The sequence below is a fragment of the Oncorhynchus gorbuscha genome, unplaced genomic scaffold (genome assembly GCF_021184085.1).
Source record: "Oncorhynchus gorbuscha isolate QuinsamMale2020 ecotype Even-year unplaced genomic scaffold, OgorEven_v1.0 Un_scaffold_1775, whole genome shotgun sequence".
NCBI lineage: Eukaryota > Metazoa > Chordata > Actinopteri > Salmoniformes > Salmonidae > Oncorhynchus > Oncorhynchus gorbuscha.
Window position 1 is genome coordinate 39,202 of NW_025744904.1, and position 17,575 is coordinate 56,776.

Here is a 17,575-nt window from a genome sequence, read left to right on the forward strand (position 1 = left end):
CTCCTCTAACCAGGTTCACCTGTAACAGAGATCAGATTATACCATCAGATCACTCCACAATTTGATATGTCTCCACTAGGGGTCGACTGATGATGATTTTTCAACGCCGATAAAGATTTATTGGAGGACAAAAAAGCCAATGCCGATTTTTATATATATATTTGTAATAATGACAATTACAACAATACTGAATGAACACTTTTATTTTTAACTTTATATAATAAATCAACTCTATTTAGTCTTCAATAAATAATGAAACATGATCAATTTGGTTTAAATAATGCAAAAACAGTGTTGGAGAAGAAAGTAAAAGTGCAATATGTGCCATGTTAAAAAGCGAACGTTTCAGTTCCTTGCTCAGAACATGAGAACATATGAAAGCTGGTGGTTCAACATTCCCAGTTAAGAAGTTTTAGGTTGTAGTTATTATAGGAATTACAACATGTTGACTATTTCTCTATACCATTTGTATGTCATATACCTTTGACTATTGGATGTTCTAATAGGCACTTTAGTATTTCCAGCCTAATCTCTGGAGTCGATAGGCTTGAAATCATAAACAGCGCTGTGCTTCAAGCATTGATAAGAGCTGCTGGCAAACGCAGGAAAGTGCTGTTTGAATGAATGCTTACGAGCCTTCTGCTGCCTGCCAGCACTCAGTCAGACTGCTGCTGCCTACCACCTCTCAGTCAGACTGCTGCTGCCTACCACCTGCTGCTGCCTACCAGTCAGACTGCTGCTGCCTACCACCACTCACTCAGTCAGACTGCTGCTGCCTACCACCACCTCAGTCAGACTGCTGCTGCCTACCACCTCTCAGTCAGACTGCTCACCACCTCTCAGAGACTGCTGCTGCCTACCACCTCTCAGTCAGACTGCTGCTGCCTACCACCTCTCAGTCAGACTGCTGCTGCCTACCACCTCTCAGTCAGACTGCTGCTGCCTACCACCTCTCAGACTGCAGACTGCTGCTGCCTACCACCTCTCAGTCAGACTGCTGCTGCCTACCACCTCTCAGTCAGACTGCTGCTGCCTACCACCTCTCAGTCAGACTGCTGCTGCCTACCACCTCTCAGTCAGACTGCTGCTGCCTACCACCTCTCAGTCAGACTGCTGCTGCCTACCACCTCTCAGTCAGACTGCTGCTGCCTACCACCTCTCAGTCAGACTGCTGCTGCCTACCACCTCTCAGTCAGACTGCTGCTGCCTACCACCTCTCAGTCAGACTGCTGCTGCCTACCACCTCTCAGTCAGACTGCTGCTGCCTACCACCTCTCAGTCAGACTGCTGCTGCCTACCACCTCTCAGTCAGACTGCTGCTGCCTACCACCTCTCAGTCAGACTGCTGCTGCCTACCACCTCTCAGTCAGACTGCTGCTGCCTACCACCACTCAGTCAGACTGCTCTATCAAATATCAAATCATAGACTTAATTATAATATAATAAACACAGAAATACGAGCTTTAGGTCATTAATATGGTCAAATCCAGAAACTATCATTTAGAAAACAAAACGTTTATTCTTTCAGTGAAATACGGAACATTTCATTATTTTATCGAACGGTTGGCGTCCATCAGTCTAAATATTATACTCTGACTCTGCGTGCAATGAACGCAAGAGAAGTGACACGATTTCACCTGGTTAATATTGCCTGCTAACCTGGATTTCTTTTAGCTAAATATGCAGGTTAAAATATATACTTCTGTGTATTGATTTTAAGAAAGGCTTTTGAGGTTTATGGTTTGGTACATTCGTGCAATGATTATGTTTTTGTTAAATCATCACCCGCTTGGTGAGGTAGGCTGTGATTCGATGATAAATTAACAGGCACCGCATCGACTATATACAACGCAGGACAAGCTAGTTAACCTAGTAATATCATCAACCATGTGTAGTTAACTAGTGATTATGTGAAGATTGATATTTTTTTTTCTAAGATACGTTTAATGCTAGCTAGCACCTTACCGTGGCTCCTTGCTGCACGCGTGTAACAGGTAGTCAGCCTGCCACTCAGTCTCCTCGTGTAATGTAATGCAATGTAATGTAATGTAATGTAATGCAATGCAATGCAATGTAATGTAATGTAATGTAATGTAATGTAATGTAATGTAATGGGCCATAATCGGCGTCCAGAAATTCCCGATTGTTATGAAAACTAGAAATCGTCCCTAATTAACCGGTCGACCTCTAGTCTCCACTCACATTGTCAAATTGCTATTTTTCTGTGGAGTAACTCATTAGTCCTGTTTATATATATTTTTTAAATCCCAACCTGCGTCCCCGCAGGAGGCAGCTGTAGACGGTGAACTAGGAAATCGCGGTTTAAAGGATGAGATTGATGACTACACTATGTGTTATTTGTCCCTGTAGAGGATGAGCGGTTTAAAGGATGAGGTTGATGACTACACTATGTGTTATTTGTCCCTGTAGACGGTGAGCGGTTTAAAGGATGAGATTGAGGATGAGGTTGATTACTACACTAAGTGTTATTTGTCCCTGTAGACGGCGAACGGTTTAAAGGATGAGGTTGATGACTACACTGTGTGTTATTTGTCCCTGTAGACGGTGAGCGGTTTAAAGGATGAGGTTGAGGATGAGGTTGATGACTACACTGTGTTATTTGTCCCTGTAGACGGCGAACGGTTTAAAGGATGAGGATGATGACTACACTGTGTGTTATTTGTCCCTGTAGACGGCGAGCGGTTTAAAGGATGAGGATGATGACTACACTGTGTGTTATTTGTCCCTGTAGACGGTGAGCGGTTTAAAGGATGAGGATGAGGTTGATGACTACACTGTGTTATTTGTCCCTGTAGACGGCGAACGGTTTAAAGGATGAGGTTGATGACTACACTGTGTGTTATTTGTCCCTGTAGACGGCGAGCGGTTTAAAGGATGAGGATGATGACTACACTGTGTGTTATTTGTCCCTGTAGACGGTGAGCGGTTTAAAGGATGAGGATGAGGTTGATGACTACACTGTGTTATTTGTCCCTGTAGACGGTGAGCGGTTTAAAGGATGAGGTTAAGGATGAGGTTGATTACTACACTAGGTGTTATTTGTCCCTGTAGACGGCGAGCGGTTTAAAGGATGAGGTTGATGACTACACTGTGTGTTATTTGTCCCTGTAGACAGCGAGCGGTTTAAAGGATGAGGTTGAGGATGAGGTTGATGACTACACTGTGTGTTATTTGTCCCTGTAGACGGCGAGCGGTTTAAAGGATGAGGATGAGGATGATGACTACACTGTGTTATTTGTCCCTGTAGACGGCGAGCGGTTTAAAGGATGAGGTTGAGGATGAGGTTGATGACACTAGGTGTTATTTGTCCCTGTAGACGGTGAGCGGTTTAAAGGATGAGATCCGGGACCTGAAGCAGCAGGTCCAGACGCGGACAACACCATCTCTAACCAGACACTGGAGAACCAGGGACTACAGGAACAAGTGGAGCTACAACACAGGTAACACACACTACTTCCTGGATTTCGTTTCTTCTGATTGGTCCTGTCTGGATTTCATTTCTTCTGATTGGTCCTGTCTGGATTTCGTTTCTTCTGATTTACAGGAAGTACCAGGAAGTGTCTCAGCGGTGCCAGGCCCTCCAGTTAGCATCATCCACCTGCTCCGACCACGAACTCAAGATTAAGGTGAGGCTAGGATTATTGTTGTTCAAAGTTGGACTAAAATCAATGATGTCTAGATTAAGATTGGTATTAATACAGTTCAGATTGGGACTAGGTTTAGAAAACTAGGAGGTTGGGACTGATGGGTTGACTGATGTATGAAGATTGAGACTGATTGTACCTGAATTCAATTTAGGACTGAGGTTGAGTTTGGGACTAGAGTTGGGGAGCGAGGTTAGGATTAAGACTGGGGTTGAGATTGGGACGAGAGTTGGGGAGCTAGGTTAGGATTAGGACTGGGATGGGGACTAGAGTTGGAGCTAGGTTAGGATTAGGACTGGGGTTGAGATTGGGACTAGAGTTGGAGCTAGGTTAGGATTAGGACTGGGGTTGAGATTGGGACGAGAGTTGGGGAGCTAGGTTAGGATTAGGACTGGGGTTGAGATTGGGACTAGAGTTGGAGCTAGGTTAGGATTAGGACTGGGGTTGAGATTGGGACTAGAGTTGGAGCTAGGTTAGGATTAGGACTGGGGTTGAGATTGGGACTAGAGTTGGGGAGCTAGGTTAGGATTAGGACTGGGGTTGAGATTGGGACTAGAGTTGGGGAGCTAGGTTAGGATTAGGACTGGGGTTGAGATTGGGACTAGAGTTGGGGAGCTAGGTTAGGATTAGGACTGGGATGGGGACTAGAGTTGGAGCGAGGTTAGGATTAGGACTGTGGTTGAGATTGGGACTAGAGTTGGTACTAGGAAAAGGACTGGGATTGAGATTGGGACTAGAGTTGGTACTAGGAAAAGGACTGGGGTTGAGATTGGGACTAGAGTTGGTACTAGGAAAAGGACTGAAGTATCAATCTCGTTTATTCTGTGGTGCTTTATATGCATGTAGAGGTTTTGAGCTGTTGAACAGGTGCAGGTCCATTTCTTCTGCTTATCTTGGCATCCATGTGTGTTCTCTCCAAAGTGTCATTTGGGAAGTTAAGTGGTAATTGTTTATGCAATGTAATCACTTTTTATTGTTTCTGGGTTTAAACTCTGTCCTCTGTAGGCTTTATAAACTCTCAATGTAATCACCTTTTATTGTTTCTGGGTTTAAACTCTGTCCTCTGTAGGCTTTATAAACTCTCAATGTAATCACCTTTTATTGTTTCTGGGTTTAAACTCTGTCCTCTGTAGGCTTTATAAACTCTCAATGTAATCACCATTTATTGTTTCTGGGTTTAAACTCTGTCCTCTGTAGGCTTTATAAACTCTCAATGTAATCACCATTTATTGTTTCTGGGTTTAAACTCTGTCCTCTGTAGACTTTATAAACTCTCAATGTAATCACCATTTATTGTTTCTGGGTTTAAACTCTGTCCTCTGTAGGCTTTATAAACTCTCAATGTAATCACCATTTGTTTTTACTGGGTTTAAATGACCTGCCATCAAATGAAGAGATGCTATTAACTCTTCAGTCTCACGCACAACCTCAAACTCCACACGATGTTCACCTTTCAGATTGTCATTAAATCTCTCTTTCATGAGCGGAGAATACAACTCAAAGGTGTGTGTCTGTCTCTCCCCCAGGAGTTGGAGAGGAAGTTGGCTCTGCAGGAACAGGATGTTGTCATAGTGAAGAACATGAGGTCAGAGGTCGCTAGGGTCCCAGATATGGACAAGGAGCTCCGACAGCTAAGGGAGGAGAATGTTTACCTCAGGTAACACTACTAGAACACATGGAGCAGGACAGCTAAGAGAGGAGAATGTTTACCTCAGGTAACACTACTAGAACACATGGAGCAGGACAGCTAAGAGAGGAGAATGTTTACCTCAGGTAACACTACTAGAACACATGGAGCAGGACAGCTAAGAGAGGAGAATGTTTACCTCCGGTAACACTACTAGAACACATGGAGCAGGACAGCTAAGAGAGGAGAATGTTTACCTCAGGTAACACTACTAGAACACATGGAGCAGGACAGCTAAGAGAGGAGACTGTTTACCTCAGGTAACACTACTAGAACACATAGAGCAGGACAGCTAAGAGAGGAGAATGTTTACCTCGGGTAACACTACTAGAACACATGGAGCAGGACAGCTAAGAGAGGAGAATGTTTACCTCGGGTAACACTACTAGAACACATGGAGCAGGACAGCTAAGAGAGGAGAATGTTTACCTCAGGTAACACTACTAGAACACATGGAGCAGGACAGCTAAGAGAGGAGAATGTTTACCTCTGGTAACACTACTAGAACACATGGAGCAGGACAGCTAAGAGAGGAGAATGTTTACCTCAGGTAACACTACTAGAACACATGGAGCAGGACAGCTAAGAGGTTATTTGTAGGTTGTAAAAGAAGACAACTATCATTAATGTGTCTTAAACCTCTCTCTCACTGTCTCCCCTCATTCCGTATCCCAGGGAGACGAGGGAGAACGTGATCCTGCTGAAGGAGGAAACGGAGGGTTTGAGACGTAAGGTAGAACGCATGGAGAAGATGAAAGAGGAGATGGTGAACGTGGAGCTGGAGAAGGAGGTGTGTGACCTGTTTAAATGTGAAACTGGGCTGGAGGAGAAACATTTGCAGTGTGCCGTCTGTTCTAACTAATGGTTGTTCTGATACACAACTGAAATGGAAACGTAACTTCAAAAATAAATAATTTGTATTTTTTTATTTTACCTTTATTTAACCAGGCAACTCAGTTAAGAACAAATTCTTATTTTCAATGACGGCCTGGGAACAGTGGGTTAACTGCCTGTTCAGGGGCAGAACGACAGATTTGTACCATGTCAGCTCGGGGGTTTGAACTCGCTAACTTCCGGTTACTAGTCCAACGCTCTAACCACTCGGCTACCCTAGTTAGCGACAAACAAATCTCAGGCTTGGAAACAATCTGCATAGTAGTTGAATTTGTAAATGTGAAACCTTGAATCCCGACACCCTGGTGTGTCATCCTGTTCCTTCCTCTCCTCCTCCAGAAACTGTCTCAGAAACTGCAGGCCTGGGAGAACCTGGGACAGTCTACTGGACTCAACATACGGTCAGTTGGAATGTCTGTAGTATAATATTTCACCACTTGGTGGAGCTCTTCAGTCATGAAAAATACTGGTGCCTCATTCTCTCTGAGAAGAGAGTGAGGTTTTATTTGTTTGCTTTGTGTGTGTGTGTGGTGTGTGTGTTCTGGGCTGAAAGCCCGTAATGACAGAATGATTGCATGTTTCCATATGAGCAGCGAAGCACATCAGACACATTACAAACACTGCACTGCATCTCACACACACACACACACACACACACACACACACACACACACACACACACACACACACACACACACCATTTTTCTCTCAGGACTACCCCAGTGTTTGATGTACACTGAGTGGCCAGATTATTAGATACATCACCCTGTTCACCAAAATAGATGGCTCCTACAGACAGGGAGTCTATAGAAAGCAGGCAGACAGGCATCGAGGCATTCAGTTACTGTTTGATTGAACGTTAGGATGGGAGAACGAGTGACCTGAGAGACGTTGAGCGTGGTATGGTCCTCAGTGCCTGCTGCACCGGATCCAGTGTCTCAGAAACATGGCTGTACCTAATAAACTGTGTGAATTGATTGTTAAATGGTGCATGTCCTCTCTCCCATACGATACTGATACATAGCATTACCTCCCCTCTCTCCCATACAATACTGATACATAGCATTACCTCCCCTCTCTCCCATACGATACTGATACATAGCATTACCTCCCCCTCTCTCCCATACGATACTGATACATAGCATTACCCCCCCCTCTCTCCCATACGATACTGATACATAGCATTACCCCCCCCTCTCTCCCATACGATACTGATACATAGCATTACCTCCCCTCTCTCCCATACGATACTGATACATAGCATTACCCCCTCTCTCTCACACGATACTGATACATAGCATTACCTCCCCTCTCCCATACGATACTGATACATAGCATTACCTTCCCTCTCTCCCATACGATACTGATACATAGCATTACCCCCCTCTCTCCCATACGGTACTGGTACATAGCATTACCCCCCTCTCTCCCATATGATACTGATACATAGCATTACCTCCCCTCTCCCATACGATACTGATACATAGCATTACCTTCCCTCTCTCCCATACGATACTGATACATAGCATTACCCCCCTCTCTCCCATACGGTACTGGTACATAGCATTACCCATTCCCTCTCTCCCACACGATACTGATACATAGCATTACCCTCCCCTCTCTCTCCCACACGATACTGATACATAGCATTACCCCCCCTCTCTCCCACACGATACTGATACATAGCATTACCCCCTCTCTCCCCATACGATACTGATACATAGCATTACCTCCCCTCTCTCCCATACGATACTGATACATAGCATTACCTCCCCTCTCTCCCATACGATACTGATACATAGCATTACCCCCCTCTCTCTCTCCCACACAATACTGATACATAGCATTACCCCCCCTCTCTCCCACACCATACTGATACATAGCATTACCCCCCCCCTCTCCCATACGATACTGATACATAGCATTACCTCCCCTCTCTCCCATACGATACTGATACATAGCATTACCTCCCCTCTCTCCCATACGATACTGATACATAGCATTACCTCCCCTCTCTCTAGTCTTTTAAGGACTTGAAAGAATAGAATCTTCAGGAGAGTTTAGATTCAGCAATTATCCCAAATGGCACCTGATTCCCTGTGAGCCCTGGTCAAAAGTATAGGTAAAGTAAAGGGCTATAGTAGTACCACTATAAAGGGAATAGGGTGCTACTTGGGAGACCGACGGTGTTGGTTAATTGAGCTGCTGTAGTTGAGCTCCATCAGTTAAGCTTTAGGACTGGAGACTGGAGCACTTTGACAAGCTGTGTGATGTCTTTAGAACTTACCCATCTGTCTGCTCCCTCACACTAATTAGTCCTCATCTCTCTTCCCTCTGTCCTCCTCTCTCCTCCTCCCCTGCTCTCTCTCCTCCTCTCCTGCTCTCTCTCCTCCTCTCCTGCTCTCTCTCCTCCTCTCCTGCTCTCTCTCCTCCTCTCCTGCTCTCTCTCCTCCTCTCCTGCTCTCTCTCCTCCTCTCCTGCTCTCTCTCCTCCTCTCCTGCTCTCTCTCCTCCTCTCCTGCTCTCTCTCTCTCCTCCTCTCTGCTCTCTCTCCTCCTCCCCCCTGCTCTCTCTCCTCCTCCCCCCCTGATCTCTCTCCATCTCTCCCTGCTCTCCTCTCCTCCCCTGTCCTCCCCTGATCTCTCTCCTCCTCCCCTGCTCTCTCTCCTCCTCTCCTGCTCTCTCTTCCCTCTGTCCTCCTCCCCTGCTCTCTCTTCACTCTGTCCTCCCCTGCTCTCTCTTCCCTCTGTCCTCCTCCCCTGCTCTCTCTTCCCTCTGTCCTCCTCCCCTGCTCTCCCTTCCTTCTGTCCTCCTCCCCTGCTCTCTCTTCCCTCTCTCCTCCTCCCCTGCTCTCTCTTCCTTCTCTCCTCCTCTCCTGCTCTCTCTTCCCTCTGTCCTTCTCTCTCCTCCTCCCCTGCTCTCTCTCCTCCTCCCCTGCTCTCTCTCCTCCTCTCCTGCTCTCTCCTCCTCCCCTACTCTCTGTCCTCCTCCCTGCTCTCTCCTCCACCCCTGCTCTCTGTCTCAGCAGGGTTGGAGGTTGCTCTCTGTCTCAGCAGGGTTGGAGGTTGCTCTCTGTCTCAGCAGGGTTGGAGGTTGCTCTCTGTCTCAGCAGGGTTGGAGGTTGCGCTCTGTCTCAGCAGGGTAGGAGGTTGCTCTCTGTCTCAGCAGGGTAGGAGGTTGCTCTCTGTCTCAGCAGGGTAGGAGGTTGCTCTCTGTCTCAGCAGGGTAGGAGGTTGCTCTCTGTCTCAGCAGGGTAGGAGGTTGCTCTCTGTCTCAGCAGGGTAGGAGGTTGCTCTCTGTCTCAGCAGGGTAGGAGGTTGCTCTCTGTCTCAGCAGGGTTGGAGGTTGCTCTCTGTCTCAGCAGGGTAGGAGAATGCTCTCTGTCTCAGCAGGGTAGGAGGTTGCTCTCTGTCTCAGCAGGGTAGGAGGTTGCTCTCTGTCTCAGCAGGGTAGGAGGTGGCTCTCTGTCTCAGCAGGGTAGGAGGTTGCTCTCTGTCTCAGCAGGGTAGGAGGTTGCTCTCTGCCTCAGCAGGGTAGGAGGTTGCTCTCTGCCTCAGCAGGGTAGGAGGTTGCTCTCTGTCTCAGCAGGGTAGGAGGTTGCTCTCTGTCTCAGCAGGGTAGGAGGTTGCTCTCTGTCTCAGCAGGGTTGGAGGTTGCTCTCTGTCTCAGCAGGGTTGGAGGTTGCTCTCTGTCTCAGCAGGGTTGGAGGTTGCTCTCTGTCTCAGCAGGGTAGGAGGTTGCTCTCTGTCTCAGCAGGGTAGGAGGTTGCTCTCTGTCTCAGCAGGGTAGGAGGTTGCTCTCTGTCTCAGCAGGGTAGGAGGTTGCTCTCTGTCTCAGCAGGGTAGGAGGTTGCTCTCTGTCTCAGCAGGGTAGGAGGTTGCTCTCTGTCTCAGCAGGGTAGGAGGTTGCTCTCTGTCTCAGCAGGGTTGGAGGTTGCTCTCTGTCTCAGCAGGGTTGGAGGTTGCTCTCTGTCTCAGCAGGGTAGGAGGTTGCTCTCTGCCTCAGCAGGGTAGGAGGTTGCTCTCTGCCTCAGCAGGGTAGGAGGTTGCTCTCTGTCTCAGCAGGGTTGGAGGTTGCTCTCTGTCTCAGCAGGGTTGGAGAATGCTCTCTGTCTCAGCAGGGTAGGAGGTTGCTCTCTGTCTCAGCAGGGTAGGAGGTTGCTCTCTGTCTCAGCAGGGTAGGAGGTTGCTCTCTGTCTCAGCAGGGTAGGAGGTTGCTCTCTGTCTCAGCAGGGTTGGAGGTTGCTCTCTGTCTCAGCAGGGTTGGAGGTTGCTCTCTGTCTCAGCAGGGTTGGAGGTTGACGTGGTTTATCAGAATGTCTAATACATGACGTCTGTCTCTCTGGATGAGCATGCAGTGTGTTAACTGTGTGTTGTGTCCCCTACAGGACACCAGGGGATCTGTCCTCCTCTCTCCTCTGTCCAGTGTGTTAACTGTGTGTTGTGTCCCCTACAGGACACCAGGGGATCTGTCCTCCTCTCTCCTCTGTCCAGTGTGTTAACTGTGTGTTGTGTCCCCTACAGGACACCAGGGGATCTGTCCTCCTCTGTCCTCTGTCCAGTGTGTTAACTGTGTGTTGTGTCCCCTACAGGACACCAGAGGATCTGTCCTCCTCTGTCCAGTGTGTTAACTGTGTGTTGTGTCCCCTACAGGACACCAGAGGATCTGTCCTCCTCTGTCCTCTGTCCAGTGTGTTAACTGTGTGTTGTGTCCCCTACAGGACACCAGAGGATCTGTCCTCCTCTGTCCAGTGTGTTAACTGTGTGTTGTGTCCCCTACAGGACACCAGAGGATCTGTCCTCCTCTGTCCAGTGTGTTAACTGTGTGTTGTGTCCCCTACAGGACACCAGGGGATCTGTCCTCCTCTGTCCTCTGTCCAGTGTGTTAACTGTGTGTTGTGTCCCCTACAGGACACCAGAGGATCTGTCCTCCTCTGTCCAGTGTGTTAACTGTGTGTTGTGTCCCCTACAGGACACCAGAGGATCTGTCCTCCTCTGTCCTCTGTCCAGTGTGTTAACTGTGTGTTGTGTCCCCTACAGGACACCAGAGGATCTGTCCAGAGAGGTGATTCAGATCCAACAACGAGAGATCGCTGTCAAACAACACAACTACACTCTCACCAGCAGGTAACACACACATCATGATGCTTCATCAGCTTCCTCATATGCCACACCTGTCAGGTGAATGGATTGATTATCTTGGCAAAGGACAAATGGTCACTAATAGGGATGTAATATTTGAATAGAAAATGAGGGAAATAAGGATCACCTCTTTAAGGAATACCTAGGATAGGATAAGTAATCCCTCTCACCCCCCCCCCCTTTAAGATTTAGATGCACTATTGTAAAGTGACTGTTCCACTGGATGTCATAAGGTGAATGCACCAATTTGTAAGTCGCTCTGGATAAGAGCGTCTGCTAAATTACTTAAATGTAATGTAAATGTAATTTTTTTCAGCTCATGAGACACGGGACCTTCACTTTAACGTGTTACGTTATATTTCTGTTTAGTGCAGTTAACGTGCTATAGTAGCTAGCATAGTTAGCGTGCTATAGAACTGTAGGTATCAGATGCTCTGTTTAGTTAGCGTGCTATAGAACTGTAGGTATCAGATGCTCTGTTTAGTTAGCGTGCTATAGAACTGTAGGTATCAGATGCTCTGTTTAGTTAGCGTGCTATAGAACTGTAGGTATCAGATGCTCTGTTTAGTTAGCGTGCTATAGAACTGTAGGTATCAGATGCTCTGTTTAGTTAGCGTGCTATAGAACTGTTGGTATCAGATGCTCTGTTTAGTTAGCGTGCTATAGAACTGTAGGTATCAGATGCTCTGTTTAGTTAGCGTGCTATAGAACTGTAGGTATCAGATGCTCTGTTTAGTTAGCGTGCTATAGAACTGTAGGTATCAGATGCTCTGTTTAGTTAGCGTGCTATAGAACTGTTGGTATCAGATGCTCTGTTTAGTTAGCGTGCTATAGAACTGTAGGTATCAGATGCTCTGTTTAGTTAGCGTGCTATAGAACTGTAGGTATCAGATGCTCTGTTTAGTTAGCGTGCTATAGAACTGTAGGTATCAGATGCTCTGTTTAGTTAGCGTGCTATAGAACTGTAGGTATCAGATGCTCTGTTTAGTTAGCGTGCTATAGAACTGTTGGTATCAGATGCTCTGTTTAGTTAGCGTGCTATAGAACTGTAGGTATCAGATGCTCTGTTTAGTTAGCGTGCTATAGAACTGTAGGTATCAGATGCTCTGTTTAGTTAGCGTGCTATAGAACTGTAGGTATCAGATGCTCTGTTTAGTTAGCGTGCTATAGAACTGTTGGTATCAGATGCTCTGTTTAGTTAGCGTGCTATAGAACTGTAGGTATCAGATGCTCTGTTTAGTTAGCGTGCTATAGAACTGTAGGTATCAGATGCTCTGTTTAGTTAGCGTGCTATAGAACTGTAGGTATCAGATGCTCTGTTTAGTTAGCGTGCTATAGAACTGTAGGTATCAGATGCTCTGTTTAGTTAGCGTGCTATAGAACTGTAGGTATCAGATGCTCTGTTTAGTTAGCGTGCTATAGAACTGTAGGTATCAGATGCTCTGTTTAGTTAGCGTGCTATAGAACTGTTGGTATCAGATGCTCTGTTTAGTTAGCGTGCTATAGAACTGTAGGTATCAGATGCTCTGTTTAGTTAGCGTGCTATAGAACTGTAGGTATCGGATGCTCTGTTTAGTTAGCGTGCTATAGAACTGTAGGTATCAGATGCTCTGTTTAGTTAGTGTCTCCTCCTCCTTCAGCTCCCCTTCTCTCTATTATGTCCACCTCTCCCCTCCTTCCCCCTCCCCAGCTCTCCTTCTCTCTATCATGTCCACCTCTCCCCCTCCTTCCCCCTCCCCAGCTCTCCTTCTCTCTCTCATGTCCACATCTCCCCTCCTTCCCCCTCCCCAGCTCTCCTTCTTTCTCTCCCCCTCCTTCCCCCTCCCCAGCTCTCCTTCTTTCTCTCCCCCTCCTTCCCCCTCCCCAGCTCTCCTTCTTTCTCTCCCCCTCCTTCCCCTATCAGACAGCTAATTAGACTCATCTTGACTTCGTTAGTACTGCTACACTAATCCCCAGCATAGAGGTGTGTGTTTCTGTGTGTGTGTTTGTGCTAGTCGTTAGCTAACGAGCTACCCTCTCTTGATCCATACGGAGCTAATTATGAAATATAACACTGTTTAGAAGCACTAGATAACGAGGAGAGATGGAGTGCAGGGGAGGGTGGAGAGGGAGGAGGAGGAAGCCGGAACGAGAAGCACTTAGGAAAGTAGGGAGAACAGGGAGGGTATCTCTCCTTCCTCTGTGTTCACTTCCCTTCACTGATTTGAAAGGAAATGAGGTCAAATGAAGCATGGTGGAAGCTTCCTCTTGTTCATTCCTCCCAATCCAATGCTTTAAGTTTAGTTGGAAGCAGTGAACAGGTGCACACTTACTGACAAGGTATAATTATTGGAACGCACCCATTAAGAGGGACTGAAGAGAAAGAGGGGGGATTTAGTCTCCCTCCTTCCCCCTCCCCAGCTTTCCTTCTCTCTATCATGTCCACCTCTCCCCTTCCTTCCCTGTCCCCAGCTCACCTTCTTTCTCTCTCCCCCAGCTGTAGATCAGTGGAGCGTTCTAAGGCTGACCTCCAGGGGGAGCTGTTCTCTACGTTCTAAAGCTCTCTCCTCCCCCCAGCTGTAGGTCAGTGGAGCGTACTAAGGCTGACCTCCAGGGGAGCTGTTGTCGCTACGTTCTAAAGCTCTGGAAGAACAGAAGAAGAGAGAGACCCAGGAATCACTGGTCAGACGACTACAGAAGAGAGTGTTGCTGCTCACCAAGGTAGTGTGTGTTTGTGTGTCAGGTCAACTGGTGGAAACTATTATGTCTCTGTGTCCGTTCTGAAGGAAGTTAAGAGGTAGTTTAGCGAGCCGTTAACTACAGTAGACTTCATCATTGCGCTAACGCTAGTTAGCATTTTTGCTAGATAGTAACTGCCTTCAACCTGCCTGTGGAGACAATATACATGGTATCCAGGAGTTCATGTGACTCTGGGGAAGTAGATTAAGGGCCCTACCAGTATCCTGACGTCCCCCTTTAAGGAGGCTCAGACAGTCTACATGGTACTGACGGCTCTGTGAGACAGCGACTGTTGGTGGAGGTCTTGGATAAGAGACACAACCTGCTTTAGGCTGCTTAATGTTTCTCATCATAGTCTCTTTCATATTAGCCAACACGTTCTTTAATCCGGGTAGACGTGTGTGTGTGTGTGTGTGTGTGTGTGTGTGTGTGTGTGTGTGTGTGTGTGTGTGTGTGTGTGTGTGTGTGTGTGTGTGTGTGTGTGTTGACGTGGTAGAATCCTATTATCACAACAGATAAGTTGACCAAAACCAATTTTGTTTATATAAATAAATAAGAAATGTATGAAAATAATAACATTCTAAATGGGACTGTTATCTGTGTGTGTGTGGGGGGGTCACAGTAAGCATCCTGAGTAGGACATCTTGTGTGTGTGTGTGTTGATGGGTGTGTGATTGGTCTCAGGCCAAGTTGTTTGTTCCGTGACAAATGACTGGCGAGAAAACAATCAACAAGTTCCGTCAGTCTGAATTAAACAGACCTTCACAGCCCTACCACGACCTTCACAGCCCTACCACGACCTTCACAGCCCTACCACGACCTTCACAGCCCTACCACGACCTTCACAGCCCTACCACGACCTTCACAGCCCTACCACGACCTTCACAGCCCTACCACGACCTTCACAGCCCTACCACGACCTTCACAGCCCTACCACGACCTTCACAGCCCTACCACGACCTTCACAGCCCTACCACAGCCCTGCCACGACCTCACAGCCCTGCCACGACCTTCACAGCCCTACCACGACCTTCACAGCCCTACCACGACCTTCACAGCCCTACCACGACCTTCACAGCCCTACCACGACCTTCACAGCCCTACCACGACCTTCACAGCCCTACCACGACCTTCACAGCCCTACCACGACCTTCACAGCCCTACCACGACCTTCACAGCCCTACCACGACCTTCACAGCCCTACCACGACCTTCACAGCCCTACCACGACCTTCACAGCCCTACCACGACCTTCACAGCCCTACCACGACCTTGACCTTCACAGCCCTACCACGACCTTCACAGCCCTACCACGACCTTCACAGCCCTACCTTCACAGCCCTACCACGACCTTCACAGCCCTACCACGACCTTCACAGCCCTGCCACGACCTTCACAGCCCTGCCACGACCTTCACAGCCCTGCCACGACCTTCACAGCCCTGCCACGACCTTCACAGCCCTACCACGACCTTCACAGCCCTACCACGACCTTCACAGCCCTACCACGACCTTCACAGCCCTGCCACGACCTTCACAGCCCTGCCACGACCTTCACAGCCCTACCACGACCTTCACAGCCCTGCCACGACCTTCACAGCCCTACCACGACCTTCACAGCCCTGCCACGACCTTCACAGCCCTACCACGACCTTCACAGCCCTGCCACGACCTTCACAGCCCTGCCACGACCTTCACAGCCCTGCCACGACCTTCACAGCCCTGCCACGACCTTCACAACCCTGCCACGACTTTCACAGCCCTGCCACGACCTTCACAGCCCTACCACGACCTTCACAGCCCTACCACGACCTCCACAGCCCTACCACGACCTTCACAGCCCTACCACGACCTTCACAGCCCTACCATTACCTCCCCAGGTCTCCGTTTAATTGACTTGGAAATGAGGCTCGTACACACGTGTTATAGGGGGCCAGTTGTGTGCTCTTAAAGGTCAACTCCACCTGCATGAACACCTGCATATATAGATATATATAGATATATATACATTTTTATAGACATTTTCAACGATCTATATAAGACGTCGGCGGCCATTGCTCTGTTTCCAGATGACCTTTTCTTTTCATAGTGAATTACTTGTAGACTTTTTGTTACTTCTAATAGGTCTCCAGTGTTGGATGGTTGGACTGAGGCTGTGTTTTGTTACTTCTAATAGGTCTCCAGTGTTGGATGGTTGGACTGAGGCTGTGTTTTGTTACTTCTAATAGGTCTCTAGTGTTGGATGGTTGGACTGAGGCTGTGTTTTGTTACTTCTAATAGGTCTCCAGTGTTGGACTGAGGCTGTGTTTTGTTACTTCTAATAGGTCTCCAGTGTTGGATGGTTGGACTGAGGCTGTGTTTTGTTACTTCTAATAGGTCTCCAGTGTTGGATGGTTGGACTGAGGCTGTGTTTTGTTACTTCTAATACATTTGGACATTTACATTTTACATTTACATTTAAGTCATTTAGCAGACGCTCTTATCCAGAGCGACTTACAAATTGGTGCATTCACCTTATGACATCCAGTGGGACAGTCACTTAACAATAGTGCATCTAAAACTTAGGGGGGGTGGGGTGAGAGGGATTACTTATCCTATCCTAGGTATTCCTTAAAGAGGTGGGGTTTCAGGTGTCTCCGGAAGGTGGTGATTGACTCCGCTGTCCTGGCGTCGTGAGGGAGTTTGTTCCACCATTGGGGGCCAGGGCAGCGAACAGTTTTGACTGGGCTGAGCGGGAGCTGTACTTCCTCAGTGGTAGGGAGGCGAGCAGGCCAGAGGTGGATGAACGCAGTGCCCTTGTTTGGGTGTAGGGCCTGATCAGAGCCTGGAGGTACTGAGGTGCCGTTCCCCTCACAGCTCCGTAGGCAAGCACCATGGTCTTGTAGCGGATGCGAGCTTCAACTGGAAGCCAGTGGAGAGAACGGAGGAGCGGGGTGACGTGAGAGAACTTGGGAAGGTTGAACACCAGACGGGCTGCGGCGTTCTGGATGAGTTGAAGGGGTTTAATGGCACAGGCAGGGAGCCCAGCCAACAGCGAGTTGCAGTAATCCAGACGGGAGATGACAAGTGCCTGGATTAGAGACCTGCGCCGCTTCCTGTGTGAGGCAGGGTCGTACTCTGCGGATGTTGTAGAGCATGAACCTACAGGAACGGGCCACCGCCTTGATGTTGGTTGAGAACGACAGGGTGTTGTCCAGGATCACGCCAAGGTTCTTGGCGCTCTGGGAGGAGGACACAATGGAGTTGTCAACCGTGATGGCGAGATCATGGAACGGGCAGTCCTTCCCCGGGAGGAAGAGCAGCTCCGTCTTGCCGAGGTTCAGCTTGAGGTGGTGATCCGTCATCCACACTGATATGTCTGCCAGACATGCAGAGATGCGATTCGCCACCTGGTCATCAGAAGGGGGAAAGGAGAAGATTAATTGTGTGTCATCTGCATAGCAATGATAAGAGAGACCATGTGAGGTTATGAC

General features: G+C 48.0%; 1 pseudogene; it reads left to right on the forward strand.

Annotated features, from left to right (window-relative positions):
* The window catches only part of LOC124017317, a 69,086-nt pseudogene that overhangs the window by 6,106 nt on the left and 45,405 nt on the right, over positions 1–17,575 (forward strand).